Source organism: Chionomys nivalis, chromosome 1 (assembly GCF_950005125.1).
Source record: "Chionomys nivalis chromosome 1, mChiNiv1.1, whole genome shotgun sequence".
In the NCBI taxonomy this organism is placed as follows: domain Eukaryota; kingdom Metazoa; phylum Chordata; class Mammalia; order Rodentia; family Cricetidae; genus Chionomys; species Chionomys nivalis.
Window position 1 is genome coordinate 97,133,272 of NC_080086.1, and position 12,890 is coordinate 97,146,161.

The window sequence follows — 12,890 nt, forward strand, 5'->3', positions numbered from 1 at the left end:
TAGTTTGCTCCCATTATTGTTTCAAACATGCCCTATCATGTTTCCCTTTCCTAACCTGGTGTATTATCTTGGACTAGTCTATATTTATAGTAAAATATTTTATGACAATAATTTTTCATGTATGTATTAGCAGGGGGTGCAGTTCCTGGGGTTTGAACCTAGTTTGCCAGGCTAGGAACCGAATGTCCTTATTCACTAGCCATCTCCTTGGCCTCTGATCTATATATTTTCAGGTTACTTTTGGGTGTCAGAAAAACGATTGTTTTAGAAATTAAAAGCCTTAGCATCCTTTACACATAAATTTGTACTTTGTATTCAGTTTAGTTTCTCTCTCCCCCCCCCCCTCTCTCTCTCTTCCTTTTTTTCAGCACAGTCTTATTTGTTTTTGGTTTTCTGAGTCAGAATCTCATTTTGTGGTCTCAGGTGGCCTGGAACTCACTATGTGGATGAGGTTCATCTTCACCAGAGTCTTCATGGCTCTGACTTCTGACTGCTGACTTCGCAGGCATGTACAACCACGTCTGCCTCTCAACCCATTGTGATGTAGTTATGATGAGGAAATAGTAATGGGTCTTGCTTTCTTCTCTCATCTACTCTGGATAGGCGGTGAGGGAAGAGGATGGCACAGGAAATAGGCAAGATCTTATGAGTAGGGTCACAGCATCCTGGATGTTAGTGTCCTGTGAGTCAGATCCAGGCCATTTCTCACTGTTCTGAGATGTGTGAGGGATGACACACACCTCAATGATGGGCAATGCACAATCAACTTCCTAATTACTCCTACTCTACTGGTCTCTAGTGACATGTCACCTAAATGAGCCAGGTGTTGCCAGCCGTACTTTCTTTTTTCTGGTATTCTCCAATTTTGCAGGAGATCTACTGTGAATACAGTGATTATAATACGTCCCCAAAGCTGCCAAGAGGGGACAGAGATATTTTCTGTTAGGAAGCCTAGATTAGGGATCCTAAAAAAAAAATCAGAATTTGGTTATCGGTGCTGTAGTTCTGTGACATTTATCATCCTACCTTTGGGCCTGCAGTTGCAGTGGGAAAAAACAGAAGGGCAGAAGGACAGATTTTAGCAGGCAGATACTTTATGTAAAATTTCCTCAAGATCAGTATATTGATTTCTGAGTTACTTTCTTAGAAATTGAGGTTAACCTAGAACTTTAAAGCTAAGTAATAATAATAATAATAATAATAATAATAATAATAATAATAATAATAATACTCTCCTTCCCCTCACATACAATGTGTGGCGCGTGTTCACAAATGCTCGACTCTTCCCCTAACTGCTAATGAAACAGACCAGGTCAAAGTTTCACTGAAGGATATAATAACTCAGAGAAGAGAAGTTACTTCTCCAAGGTTGAACCCCACGATGCCAAGAGTATAGCTCTGACATCTGAAACACATATCTAATTAGTCCCGTAATTAGTCTTGACCTCCATGCAACCCTCACCCCAGAGTTTACCTTCTGGTCTCCTTAAAGCAGGTTTCCTGACTGAGCACTCCAGAAACAAAAGAAAAAGCTAAGAAGCGCATTCTCGTACAAGGTCCCTTTGGCGACAGCCTTAGAAATAGAGTTAACTCAAGCTTAAAAAGACCCCGTAGCCTTGACCACAGGACCAAATATAGTCATTACTAGTGTGAAAATTCAAACTGTAGGTGAAGATGCTGTACAACAGATAATTTCCCCTCCAGGAATGTTTCCACAGAAGTCTTTGAGGAAAACTGAGTTTTGGAAAAGTTTCTTCTAGGAATAAAGTCTATCATGTCCTAACTACCAACTGTCCATCACCCCTTCTAACTATGCCAGACTGGGAAGTCTATTTCGACGCCATCTTAGCACCATCTTTACGAGCTTTTGTTTGTTATGAATCAGTGGTTCTACTGTGGCCTTTAAGATTGATTGACTCTTATTTTATGTGTGTAAGTGCTGGCCGAGAATGTATGTATGTGTCCCACATCCATGCCTAGTGCCCATTGGGGTTAGAAGAAGCCATCAGATCCCTTGGAAATGGAGTTGCTGTAGCCAGTTTTGAGCCACCATGTGAACTAAACCTGAGCATTCTGCAGAGGCAGTAAGTTATCTTCACAGCTGAGACATCTCTACAGACCCCTTCTCTAAAACATTTTGTTTAAAAATTTAGTAAACCATCTATGACAGTGTCCTGAAGAATCTGAGAATGTATCATGCCATGTATGTGTATGTTGTATGTATTCATGTATGTATGTATGTATGCATGTATGTATGTATTTTTTCCTTCACTTCTGTTTGAGGACTACCCTTTGTTCATGACCTATTTACATTAGAACATTCCTCTAAAACCCACAACAACTGAAGGGTTTTGGAGTCTAACCCTGATGTTCATATATTCGGCAATGCAGACTTATGGGCTCCATTTCTGCCATTTTCTAGGTGTTATTTGATAGACATTCCCTTGATGGGCAAAGCATATGTGAATGACAGTGGCAGAGCTGGCACAAGTGAAGGATGGTGCTTCCTGGAATGCGTTACAGGTGTGAGAGGACCCTCAGAAGAGAATGTGAAGGAAAGAGAAGACAAAGTTGAAAGGGTGACTGGGTTTGGGTAGATGTCCCCTGACCCTGTGACACCCACCATTGAGCCTCTGGAGTGGGAGGGAACTGCAGCCACCTGACGCTTTGGATTCTATAGTAGGAAATGTATCTTAAGTCAATGATGCAAAACTTTTTCAAATAGATGCAGAAATACAGCTCAAAGCTAGGGCATCGATTTGGGTTAGCACGGCTTTCCTAAGGTTGCGTTCGCAACTCTACCTGGCATACATGTGTATTAACTATAATTCCACCTCAGTCCTGGTTCACTGGGACAAAGCTACTTGAAAAAATGCAGCAGAACTCATCTATGCTGGACTGGGAGAAATAGTGAGTGTAGCCTGAGAAGGTGGGCAGGAGGGAGAGGGATGGGCAGAGGAAAAGGAGGAGGTCTGTGTGGGAGGGATTGCTTACTCGGTGCCAAACTATTTCAGTTGCTACATGTGTAAGTAAGATAGCCCTCAGCACTCCTACTAAGAAAATCAGCACCAAAGATTGGAACCAAAAGTACTGCTCCATTCTGGGGCTCACCTGGGACTCCTCTTTTTATGTATGGAAGCCTCAAAATGCAGGACCAACATTTGTCAACCTCAAAGGGAGAAAAAGATGTTTATACCTGAAGACCAGAAAGGTACTTAAGTCCCCCAGTAAATGGAGGAAGAGTTAGAAGAAGGAAAAAACATGGTGTAATGGTGTGTGTGTGTGTGTGTGTGTATGTGTGTAGAAAAAAATGCAAACAAGTTTTTGATTTAATAGGAAAGAGCTGTTGGAATTTTTTTTTTAAACTGTACAAGCCTGCGAGAAAAGAATGAAAGAGATTCTAAAAGACTCCTCCCACAGACACAGGCAGGAAGATTAGTCACGGGGTGAACTGGAGTAGTAGGGGAGCTAAGAGGAGGGTGTGTTTTGGGAGGTAGTGAAGGATAGTAGCTTCAAAGTATAACATTTTTCCATAAACGAGGCAGAGCTCTTGAGCTGTTTTTACTAAATTTTGGTGCTCAGCTGTAGGGTGGAAAGGGAAGACATGAGCCATATTATTTGTCCACCAAATACCAACCCATAGGTAAGTTTACATGTGTTCAGTTAGGAAACAAACTTGAAGCTGCCTTTGCAGTTCTCAGCTATATGTAGATATCACATGGAGGAGTTATGGAGACAATGAAGAAGGTACATCCAAAGGAGGAATGAGAGAAACTGGGAGTCTGAGGTCTCCACGCAGGCATCTGTTTCTTCCCGACCTTCTTCTTCTGTGCATCGAAACCACCTTTGCTTTTATTTCTTTTCAATACAAGAAGTCCGATAACCCACATGACCTTGAGTTGCTGAGTCTTTTGCCTCTACCTCCCCCATTTCACTTGACTTACTGTATTGTATCCATGTTTTCTATTAGGCATAATTTCTTGAGGGTTGTCACAATATCTTATTTTAGGCTGTTCTACAGTAACTAAATGATATGACAACTCAGTGACCCAAACAGTATTGATTCTTGGTGAAAAGGATGACTGCAAGGATATTCTATCATTTATTGCATATTTTCAGTAATGAGGGTTTCTTTTCCATACATACCTTTTTTTTTTTTATTCAAGAGGGCTGTAAATTACTTCAGAAATTAGGGATGAACTAATTTATAGAAGGTCATACAACCAATAAAATACTGAGGGCTGGAGAGATAGCTCAGAGGTTAAGAGAACTGACTGCTGTTCCGGAGGTCCTGAGTTCAATTCCCAGCAACCACCATGATGACACACACCCATCTATAATGAGATCTGGTGCCCAGAACACTATATATATATGTATATATATATATATATATAATAATTAAAAAAATAAAATACTGAGCTGCAGGATTTTATCTGGTTGAACTTGGCTTGAAGATTTTCATATCCCCCCAATACTGAGGATTGAACCAGGTATCTTATGCTCTATCTGAACCCCCTTCTTTATTTTATTTTGAGGCAAAGTCTTATTAAGTTGCTTAGGCTGGCTCTGATTGCACTCTGTAGCCATATCATGTGTGTGTGTGTGTATTTATGTACTTGAATGTGTTGACGTATGTGTGCTGATACATGTATCTTCATGCGCATCTCTGAGCCTGTGTGTGTATTTATGTATTTGATTGCCCTGATTCATGTGTGCTATACATGTATCTACATGTGTGTCTCTGTGATCCTGTGTGTGTGTATGTATGTGTACTTACATATTTGAGTGTGTTGATATATGTGTACTGATGATACATGGACCTACATGTGTGTCTCTGTGATCCCGTATGTGTGTATGTGTGTGTATTTATGTATTTGAGTATGTTGATGTATGTGTGCCGATACGTGGATCTACATGTGTCCCTATGATTGAACGTATATTTATGTGCTTGAATGTGCTGATGTATGTGTGCTAATACATATATCTACATGTGTGTCTCTATCTTGCGTGAGTGTGTGTGTGCACACATATGTGTAATTTAGAGGTTGATGTTGGTATCTTTCTCTGTCTTATTTTTTTTCCAGTTCACTGAACTTAGAGGTCACCAGTGCAGTTAGTTCGGCTAGCTAGCAAGCAAGCTCCAGGGATCTCCTGTCATGACGCCCAGCTTTTCACACCAGTGCTGGGAATAGAGTCCAGGCCCTCATGCTTAAGCAGCAAGCACTTTCCCGAGCCAGTTCCAGACCCTGAACTTGCAGCTTTTCTCCCTTATTTCCTCAGGTTGTTGAGAACAAAGTCCTGGGCTGCCATGACCACCTGAACATTCTTGACTGCGTTTCCTGTCATCTTGTTTAAGCTCAGTGGAATCTTTGCCGTGAGTTTCCTCAACACGACCTAAACTGACAGAGGCTTGAAAGGATGCTTTCCGTCTTGCTTGGAGAAATGAAAACTTTTACGATCATTTAAAGGAAAACTAACAATTTTGTATCTGCAAATTAAATTTCTTTCACATTTTAACTTTGCATAGGACTTGCTGTGTGAACAAGAAAACGTAACATCAAACGCTTCATGTAAAAAATTATAAGAGCATTCGAATTTTGGAGTGAATATTGTTAAGAGTTTTCACGACCTCATAAAACGCAATCCAAGAGTTTCAAAAAGCAAGAGTTCCTACTGGAGATGCGAACACCACCAGCTGACACTTGCACATTGAGTAATGGCACTAATATGTCACCACTATTGATACCGCTTGATGAGTCTCCAGAGGGACGGTTGACTTATAATTTAAATACCGGCTCTTGAGAAATTAGAAACAAACTTGCAAATGCAACAAATGAACACAACCAGTGCAAAATACAAACCAGCAGGGCAGCCTGCGATTCAGAGGCTGCTGGGTAGAAAATCAACAACCGCAGCAATCATTCTAAACTGAAAACTACGTTCTTCTTATTCACCTTAATGAAAGTTTACCTGTGCTTTGAAATACAGTCAACATGGTAACAATTTGCCAAAAAATCTATTTATACACAGCTTGTCAACAGTTTTAGGTCTTTTTGGGCCTCAGCGATAGTAAGTAAACACAAAGATAGAAAAGAAGAATATATTTATAGTTTCTATTTTTAGAAAGGTACTTATATGAGAAAGAGTAGAGAAATAAGATTCTGTTTATGGGTCTATAATAATTGATAACAATTCTGATCTGTTAGCACTGTATTTTATGGACAATATTTAAAAATGAAATATTTTTAATTAAAAGAGACTCAATTTCTTTTTTTAAAAAAAAGGCCAGCAATCATTATATTATCTGTCTGGAGAGATGGAGAGCTACTTGGTGCATGAGAGTACTCCAGGTCTTAATTGTAATTTGTGCAAAAGGGTATAAAATGTTCACCCAGGCGTTATTCAACAAGCCATTGGAAATAATGGCGAGGGTTATATATTTTTTTTATCAAAAGTAAACAACTGGTGGTCATCAGTGTAAGGTCAGCCAAGGCAATGGAGACATCCAGAAAAGGAAACTTACCCGGCTTGGCTTGTATGTGTGAAGTAGCTAACGCACGTAGAAAGTCCGTGTAATGTATCCACAGGCACCTTAACAGTAAAGCATCGGATCTCCTTGAAAATTCTTCAGGAATTGGCTATTTCATTTTTGTTTCATTCATTAAGTAGTTCCTAATGCATCCCCAAGATCCTTTGCCCAGTTAAATTCTCAATGAGTTGGGCCACGAGCAGCTCAAATTATTTTGATTCACTTAGGAAAACCATCATTAGACGCAAACCATGAATGGGAAATGCAATGTTATGGTCCCTTCACAATAGAATCACATTAACACAGGTCCATAGCTCCATAGACCATGATCTAAATAAATATAGTGCTTAACTGTCATAGTCTAGGTTTATATTTTTGACTTATCAATATAAATTCTTATATATACAAAATCTATTTCACCTTTCTACTTATTAATAAATAAATAGTTTTATCTTCTTATATTTTATCATTATCCCTTAGAAACTTGTTTGTTTTCTGATGAGAGACAGAAAGGGAATGGATCCAGATGGGAAGAGAGGAGAGGAATTAGGAGGGGTAGAGGGAAAAGAAATTGTAATCAGGATATATTGTATGAGAAAAAAATCAAATTAAAGGAAATAGAAATCAGAGAGTGGATTAAAAATGTCATTCTTGTCTTTCAGGTTGTGAGCCTAGCCTTTAACAGCCGAGCGATAGCTCTAGTCCAGCATCCTACGATTAAAAGAACTGACATAATGCTCTTATATAGTTACTAAAACTAAATTGTAAAACATTCTTTAGGATATAGCATTTGATTTTAGTAAGAAGATACTAGATTTTTTGAGTATGTATGTGTATGTGATGTCTGTGCCTGTGTGTGTGTGTGTGTGTGTGTGTGTGTGCATGCACACGGGGGTGCCTGTGTTCAGATGCATGTGTACGCGTGAATGTTGAGTTGACCCTGGATGTCTTCCTCTGTTGCTCTCCATCTTGCTCTTTGAGACAAGATCATTCACTGATGCCAGAGTTCACCGACTCTGCTTGTTGGCCCCTCGGCTCCAGAGATCTGCCTGTTTCTGCCCTCATCAGTGCTAGGGTTTCAGATGTGTGACACTGACCTTGGCTTTTATGTGGGTTCTAGGCACCCAACTGGGGTCCGATGCTTCTTCAGCAGCCACTCGACTAAGTTATTTCCTCAGTTTCCCAAAAGATATTTAAAACAAAGTTAATTGTGTATATGGTCATCACAGAAATGATTTATTTGCTATAGCTCAATGTTACATGCAAATATTTAGCAGATAAATATTAGTTTCTGCTAAGGAATATATGTAAATACTATGAAAATACCAAAGACCATGATTTCATACAGTCCATAAAGCCTTCAGGCTGTAATTATCCTTAAATACCATCTACATTATTTTTGTTGAAGGAAAGGATTAGATAACTATATGGGAGACAGAAATAGCAATCATTCTTTATTGTTAAACATTTTTTTGTCTTTCAGGAGAATTAATGTTTACACATATTACATATAACTGAGATGGCATTTATTCCAATCTCTGATTTGTTGAATGTATTCCCTTCTTTGTATGTATGTATGTGTATGTGTGAGTGTATATGTCTGTGTTCATTTATGGGAGTCATAAATCAAGCTCAATCCACCTATCCACCTTGATTTTTCCTTTAATTGTTATTGTTATTTTTGTTTTGTTTCTTAGACAGTCTGTCACTAGGACCTGGAGCTCCCTGATTAGGCCAGGACAGCTAGTCATTGAGTCCTAAGGATTGGCCTTTTTCTGCCACCCTAGTGCTGGGATTTAAAGCATGTACTGCTATACTCAGCTTCTCATCTGGGTCCTGAGGATTGAATGCAGGTCCCAATGTTTTCACGCAAGCACTTCACCAACTGAACCATCTTCTAAGTCCCCACGAACCCTATTCCTTCTATAAAAGTAACTGCTTTACGTTCCTAGATAACTACATGTTTGAGGTGCACAGAAACCACTCAGTACAATGAAGAGGACCTTTTGAAGTGACATTCACATACTAGGTTTAGCAATAAGAAGTCACATTTGCTACTGATATCAATGCTGTGTGCCATCCTGTGAAACTCCTTTGGGAGTCCCTCTGAAATGTCCAGGATCCGTATCTGTATGCAACTCAACTAAACACAACCTTCCCGACCGCGCTATTCTATATACAGAAGGTCCTGTACAGAAAGGCTATTAACACTCCCAGGCACGTTTCTCAATTACAAAACATACTTCATATATAGTCAACCGAAGCAAGACCTGTAGCAGCCACAATCCTCTGGACCTCCGCAAAGCCTACCTGGTATTCAGAACAGCCTGGGACAGAATTCCAACATAACATCTAATTAATCAAGAAGATTTTTTAAAAAAACGAACAAACATATCCAAGACTAGAGATCATCCCATTTTAGAAAACATTTACCAGCAAGGGAGGGAATGACATCACACTGTTAATTGGTGCATATGCTTGGAACCCTTGCTACCTCGGGTTAACAATATCTAAGGCTGCTTAGCTCCTTTTGTGAATGGAAGAGAACCATCAACAAGGCCTTCCTCTGGCCTGCCTACACCTGTCACAGTCCTACCCCCATGCTTCATCCTGTGGGGGTTAGGAAAAGCTGGCATTGTCTCCTGGGGACATTTGTGCTGGTTGTAGCTGTCTTCCTGAGTGTCTGGGAGATTATATTTTTGGAGAAAGAACAGGAGGGCCAAGATTATCTTTAAAAGGCATGGAGCTGTGTGTAGGCACTCTGGAATTTTCTTTTTTATGGATGAAAAGGAGAAAATGGGAAATGGGGGAGAAATGGAGAAACCAAAGGGATAAGGAAAAGAAGAGAAGAAGGGGCGGGGTGGGGGGGAAGCAATGAAGTGGCCATAAATGTGTTTTGGGGCTCTAGTTCAGCTCCTGAGTGAAGAAAGCCGCCCAAGAGGAAGGAAGAAAGTACCATCCAAAAAAAGCTGTGTGAGAGCTTGAAGAGCTCAAAGGGGTTAAGCAACCCCTCTACCCTCCTCCCTAAACCCACTAAGCTTTCTCCCAACAGCCCTCCCCCCACCCCTCCCCAGGTAACTTCCCCTGGAGGGTTTCCATAGAGCCTGGAGATGCGGATCTGTGATTTGACTTCTGCCTTCCAGGAGCCAGGGAGTTGGCAGAGTCCACTGTGTGTTTACCCTGCAGTTTCTTTGCTCCACTCCATCTCTATCCCTGCAGCTGCAGCAGTTTGGAAAGAGGTTAGACTGGCAGAGGGGTGGGGATGGCACCTGCAGTAGCTCTGAAGTCTGGAGTCCCTGAGGATTCTGGGAGCTGGGCTAGGAGAAATGCATCCACCCCAGGCAGGTCTCATCCAGAAGCTATCCTTGCCTCTGTTTGCTGATGCTTCCCCAAAATTCTAAAGGTCTTAAATAAATTGACCGAAATGCACAGAACACCAGAGAGAGCAGGCTAAACAATAAAATTTTTGAAAAAGGCAACTCAATGAGGTGGGTTTATTAGAAGTGAGGGGCAATGGGAAGGATGCTAAGGAGAAAGAATGTAAAAGCCCCCTCCTCACCCTTCAAAACCACCTCGCACCATATGAGAAGCCCAGGCACATATATCCAAAAACTGCAGCTGTGTAGCTGACAATGCTGTGCACTGCAGAGGCGAAGAGAATATTTACACACAGCATGACTTTTTAATTGTCCCATAGACTGGAAGTTAATTGGCTTTATCTAGTTGCTTGGCCTCATCTGTAAAACCAGAGGTTTGAAATAGACGCTGTCTAAAGGATTGTGCCAGATTTGAGCCTCTATACCTGTCAACCTGGGAGCCAGGCAATCTGAGACCCAACATCAATGATCTTTAATATGTAACTCCCCATTTCCTCTGCCTCCTATTTATCAATGCCGAGCAACGCATGCACAGGTCATTGAACTGACGCCAACTCTCAACCGATGGCAAGGAGTATGGCACAAATGTGACGATGATTGGTCTTTCTGCCCTGGAGTAAGGAAGGGGAGAAGCCCTGTGATGTCTACTTGGATTTCCAAGGAGAGTCTATTCTAGAATTTTCTATCCCAGATTTTATGCATCAAAGTAAATTACATATTCTTTTGAGGGGTTGAAAAATAGCTGGACTGATCAAATCATCAAAAGATGTCTAACATGATCCTCCCTTGCTATTTATTCAGGGAAATTTTTATTTCGTTTCACCCCAGAGAACGGATCGACTTTTCTGTGGGAATCCAGTACACACCAGCCCCTCTTCTCTTGTCTGCCTCATACCACTCTGCCAACCTGCTTCAATGCAGCATTTTCTGGGGGTTATTTAGCTCTCACATCTTGGCGAGAGTGCCCTGGCCAGTAAGGTTTACAATGGTGCAGACCCCACCCCCATGCTACACACGAATGGAGACAGTTTAAATGACAATAAGGTAAAATGAGTTTGTACAAGTTTCATTTTAAATTGCCTCAGCCTAAAATTCCTTTAAATTAAGAAGAAAATACGGAGAAATCAAACTCCCCGACTTCTCATGTCTTCAAGTGGGAAGTGGCACAGGGACAGGGTATACTTTGTGTTTTCCACACCCACCAGCAATCCCATCTCATTTTAGTCTCCAAAATATGGACAGGAGGGCAACTCTGGAAAAATGGATTCCCACTCTGGCATCTCACTGGGTACCAATCCGTGCCGAGATGAGCGCTCTCCCTCTCCTCGCCTGTGAAAAGCGTCCCCAGCCTCTCTACCCCCTCCCCATACACATTCTCGCACCCTGGAGGGTATTCTTTGGTAATCTGTTTTTCCCAAACAGGGTTTGACCTTGTGAAGACCGTTCTTCTACTTTTCCGGGCTAGAAACAACCCAATTTAAGTCAAAACACAGAACGACCTTTTCTCCTTTAAGACAACATTACCAAATGCAAGGTGCCAGGGGGTGCAGTTCTCAGCCCTGCATTCCGGAAGGCGAATGCCGCATGCAGAGTCAGGTAGCTAGTTAGGGTTTGCGAGTCCCCAACCAGACACTCTTGACTCTGCTAAAAAAACAATATATCAAAGATGCTGTAGAATAGCTTTCTTAACAATTCATCATCGCGAAGAAGAAAAGGAAATAGCATTTCCTAAGTACTAAGCAACATACTTGTGCGCCTAACGCCTTGGATTTTAAACACTAGCATTCTGCATAGCAACCAACGGTGATGCCCACACTAGCCTCAGTCCACTCAGTTTTACTTAGTAAACACCTTTTGTGCTCCTCCAAGGTGGAAAAAAAAATGGTGCACCAATCCCACGTATGACAGGTTGGTACTTAACTGCAACCGCTCACTAGTTTGATCAGCAACTGGGAAACTTCACAGTCATTTAATAAGCTACTTAATTCTGACTAAGGAAACCCACCTATTTGTAGTCCTCTACTAAAAAAAGCACCCAGTCTCACCTGTCTTAAATCTAGCCGTCGTCCCCCGAACACGCCACATATAAACACTCCTCCTTCCCCCACCGCGTTATCCCAAAAGGTCCCCCATGAACCAGCAGCACATTCAACTGCTAATGCTAACCAAGGCAATTGTCACCATGCATTTAGAACGCATCTATGCAAAGCAAAATATGTGACAATAGCCAACGCATCTCCTGACAATTGACTGCGCTACACATGCAAAATAAAATGCAACGAAGATTGTAGTTTCCACTTACAGTTTATAGCGCTGTGCACCGTCCCTTAACGAAAATGATAAAACTCAACAGTTCTTTCAAAAATATATATATATATTTAATTCGGGCTAACGGCTAAGCCGTCTCTGTGAGTGGTTCTCTCTCGCTCCTTTTCTAGGAGCTCCGGGCTGCTTAAATCCCTCTTGGATCGCGCCTTGCAAAGCCAGCGGTCGCTGCAACACGCTCGGGTGAGTCTCTGCTGCAGATTGGGAATCCCATAGAAAAACCTAGGGTCCCTGGAGCTGCGTGCGCAAGCGCGCAAGCCTCTACCTCGCTGATCCTCGCCCCGCCCCCTCCCTCCTCTCGCCGCTACACAGCCCAGCCTGGAGAGTTGTGACCAAAAGCCGCTTGGCGATGGCGCATGCTCACATGAAGGGTTTGGAGTTTCTGCGGGTGAGTTCCAAGGCTCCGGATTTTAGCAGATACTTGAAAGGAGACTGGGAAAAGGAACCCAGCTAACTCCAACCGCTGCACCGGGACAGGCACGAGGCAGGGCTGAAGGTATTCATTCACCACGCCCTGAGATTCCGGGGCCAAGTGACTTGAAAGCTACGTCGGAGGAGACCCGAACAGGCGGGCATGTTTTTCCCGCCGCTCTCAGTTTTAGTCCGGCCCTTGGCCACCTCCTGTCAGACTGTAAGGTGAAGAAAACAGCAGAAATCCC

At 41.9% G+C, this 12,890-nt stretch overlaps 1 protein-coding gene across 1 annotated transcript in view; it reads right to left on the reverse strand.

Annotated features, from left to right (window-relative positions):
* Positions 1-12,499, reverse strand: part of Vsnl1 (visinin like 1) — a 108,850-nt gene extending 96,351 nt beyond the window's left edge. Inside the window, exon 1 of the mRNA XM_057772811.1 lies at positions 12,209-12,499. The gene's annotated coding sequence lies outside the window, so the exon portion shown is untranslated. The remainder of the gene's footprint in view (positions 1-12,208) is intronic.
* Between the last annotated feature and the right edge of the window lie 391 nt (positions 12,500-12,890).